This window comes from Mya arenaria, chromosome 10 (genome assembly GCF_026914265.1).
Source record: "Mya arenaria isolate MELC-2E11 chromosome 10, ASM2691426v1".
Taxonomy (NCBI): domain Eukaryota; kingdom Metazoa; phylum Mollusca; class Bivalvia; order Myida; family Myidae; genus Mya; species Mya arenaria.
The window spans coordinates 53,718,741-53,722,831 of NC_069131.1; the positions used below are offsets into that span (position 1 = coordinate 53,718,741).

The 4,091-nt window shown below is 35.0% G+C and overlaps 1 long non-coding RNA gene across 1 annotated transcript; it reads left to right on the top strand.

The window, feature by feature from the left end:
* The first annotated feature begins 512 nt into the window (after window positions 1-512).
* LOC128205342 (uncharacterized) lies at window positions 513-3,822 on the top strand. Its single transcript, XR_008256221.1, has 2 exons — window positions 513-633; window positions 3,660-3,822. It is a non-coding gene; the product is annotated as an uncharacterized LOC128205342 (long non-coding RNA).
* Window positions 3,823-4,091: the final 269 nt, after the last annotated feature.

The following is a 4,091-nucleotide window of genomic DNA, read 5'->3' on the forward strand; positions in this document are numbered from 1 at the left end:
CCTAATTTTATTATTCATGAGTAAAAGATTTTTACTGCCGACTTGCCCAGGGTATCATATATGAAATGGATATTTGGGGTGTCGAGTATGGACCATGGACACTGTTGGTTCATTCAGAACCAAAATATATCCTCCGTAACGTCTCGGCCATTTCCGTTCTGCATGAGTTGTGTCTCATTCGACCAATCAAGCGGCTGGATTTCACCTTATTAATTATGCATGAGCACGAGATTGTTACAGGCCCAGGGTATCATATATGAAATGGATATTTGGGGTGTCGAGTATGGACCATGGACACTGTTGGTTCATTCAGAACCGAAATATCCTCCGTAACGTCTCGGCCATTTCCGTTCTGCATGAGTTGTGTCTCATTCGACCAATCAAGCGGCTGGATTTCACCTTATTAATTATGCATGAGTACGAGATTGTTACAGGCCCAGGGTATCATATATGAAATGGATATTTGAGGTGCCGAGGATGGACCATGAACACTGTTTTACATTGCAGGAGAATGCAAGGCCGAGGACTGTACAAGTGAAGCTGATTGCACGAACACGATGTGTAACACTGGCTGGAAAGTCATTTGTACCACAACAGTTCCCAGAACGTGCACGTGTAGTTCGACTGTGTTTAGTACGTATACATGCAGTACACATATAAGTGTTTACTATTGAAAGTCAATTTATTCATCTAAAACACAGATTTAAAATCTATACAGTGCAAAACCATCCTGTTATGATCAATTCTTATACATATGACAATATTGACGCAAATTGGTTCTGTATTAAAAAATATGATTTGATAAAATATATAACACAATAATAGCTAAAGCAGAAAATAATATCAGCCGTATAATATATGAAATGTTGAAAACAATGTCCATTCATGTTTACAAAAGTTTTCATTCATATTGACAAGAGTTTCAATTCATGTCGACAACAATGTCTATATGTTGACCACAATTTCCATATATGTTGACAACAATTTCCATTCATGCTGACAACAATTTCCATTCATGTTGACAGCAATTTCCATTCATGCTGACAACAATTTGCATATATTGCCAACAATTTCCATTCATGTTGACAACAACTTCCATTCATGCTGACCGCAATTTCCATATATTGACAACAATTTCCATTCATGTTGACAACAATTTCTATTCATGCTGACAACAGTTTTCATATATTGACAACAGTTTCCATTTATGTTGACAACCATTTCCATTCATGCTGACAACAATTTCCATATATTGAAAACAATATCCATTCATGTTGACAACAGTTTCCATTCATGCTGACCACAATTTCCATATATTGACAACAATTTCCATTTAAGTTGACAACAATTTTCATTGATATTGACCACAATTTCCATTCATGCTGACCACAATTTCCATATATTGACAACAATTTCCATTCATGTTGACCACAATTTCCATTCATGCTGACCACATTTTCCATATATTGACAACAGCTTTCATTCATGTTGACAACAGTTTCCATTCATGTTGACAACAATTTCCATTTATGGTCACCACAATTTCCATATATTGACGACAGTTTCCATTTATGTTGACAAAAATTTCCATTCATGCTGACCAAAATTTCCATATATTGACAAAAATTTCCATTCATGTTGACAACAATTTCCATTCATGCTGACCACAATTTCCATATATTGACAACAGTTTCCATTCATGTTGACAACAATTTTAATTCATGCTGACCACAATTTTCATATATTGACAACAGTTTCCATTCATGTTGACAACAATTCATTCATGCTGACCACAATTTCCATATATTTACAACAATTTTCATTTATGTTGACAACAATTTCCATTCATGCTGATATATTGACAACAATTTCCATTTATGTTGACAACCATTTCCATTCATGCTGACCACCATTTCCATATATTGCCAACAATTTCCATTCATGTTGACAACAATTTCCATTCATGCTGACCACAGTTTCCATTCACGCTGACCACAATTTCCATTTATGCTGACAACAATTTCCATTCATGTCGACAAGAATTTCCATTTATGTTGAAAAATAATATCCATTTAGTACGTATATATTCTTAACCGAAAACATAAATTACATGAGCTATAAAAGTCATGCAAGTCAATATCTGTTTATTGTCGAATATAAGCATAGCGGAGAGTTAAAGATCTAAACTGAAATTGTATGACATAAGAGTACAAGTATCTTCCATGATCGCTTGTGTAAAATAGGTTCATCCCAACTCGAGCGTAAGGTGTTTTAAGGAATGAATTGCGGGGTTGATGTCATTATCGGGGTATGAACGCAATTGGGCTGGTCAAAGTGTGTGGAGACCTAGGGACTCCACGCGTACTTTGACCAGCCCAATTGCGTTCATATCCCCGATAATGACATCAAGCCCGCAATTTATTACTTATATCAACACCAATTGTTAATTTTCTTTCATGCTTTTCGATTAAATAAGGGTTTTTTACAGTGAAATAACAACAGTGAAAATATCAATTTGATATTTTCACTGCAAAATAAGGAGTGAAAATATCAACTTTCAGAACTACTTTTAAATTCCTTTGTAGTTACTTCCCTTGATCAAAACAGAACACTTCACTTTAAACCAGTAAATGTTGGCAAAACATTGTTTAAAAATGAAATGTTTTATAAATTTAATTAAATATATATTTGGAAATAAACAACCTACCATTTATTACCGGTTACCCCGTTTTTCAAACGTTTTCTTGATCTTGAAGCTGAATGTTCGAACATTTGCTTTCATACCAAACAAATTACAGACGAAAACACCTGTTCGAACATATATAGAATTTTATATCATCGTTCATATGTATTTTGAACTGTTTGTCGTTGAATTATGTAATACGAACTTCCCGAAAAATCACACAACAACAACAACTTACAGATTTACTGATTTTTTTTACCGCACCCACGCCTCAAATTTGTCAACAAACTAGCGTGGTCCTCATCATTACCTGGAAATCGACCTCTCTTCACGCAAAACAGACATGTCTCTGACAGTAAGATGACTGAATATCCATGTATCATGAAACACACTCTTAAACTAAGAAAAGTGTTTTATATCCAATGATTATCCGCAATTGTTTTGCCAACACATTCGACCTTAGAAACTTTCAATCATTAGATGACGGCGTAGTAATTTGGTTATGTATTCATACCCCGCTTAAAATAAATTAGATTTCGTTATTTTTTGGAACATGGATGCTCTTATAAAACTTCATAGATAATTGTTCATAATATCTATGCACTAAAAACGAGCGAATGATAAACTATAAAAAAAGAATATCAGAGAACTATTTCTCAACAAACCGGAAAAAGAATGCTGGTCTGCTATTTTGGCGACACCGGTTCGAACCCGGTCTCCTTGGGAGTAAGAGTGTATCTTTAAGATTTGAATTAAGTAATTTTTTAGATATTTGAGATATGGGCGTTACCCAGTATAGTTTCCATCGTATACTTGATTTCCTTTTTTATCAGGTTGCAATGTCAAAGAAGTCTGCGAGCAATTGTATCTTAATCGTACTGTATGAACTGGATGCCCGCCAGCCACGCCCGCTGAGACGATTCCTTATGCATTTGTACACATTTTAAATGTCGTTTCATTGATTTCGTTTTTTCAGGTTGTACAGTTAAAGCGGACTGCGAGTACCTGTTTAGAAATGGTACTTTGACCGATTGTATTTCCGCCGGCCACGCCCACTGCTACGATGCCAAATGCATTTGTACACATTTTTAATTTCGTTTGGAATATTCATTGTTTCGAATGGAGTATTTATATACCAATATTGTTTAGTTGTTTTATGCACACATACATGAAGGGTATCCATAGAGTGTTCGAACAATTGAATTATGAATGTTATGTGACCCGCCCGTTGGCGATTGATTTTTATCATTTAACAAATCAGTAGTTTGTAACCGTAGTACTGTCCGGCAGAGTATTATTGACTGTGTATACCATTTGGAAAACTTCGGTCATTTTCCATCGAAAATATCTTGGGATGTATGGGAACATAAGTTGAAGTAGTTCGTAAAATTTTAAACGATAGAATGAG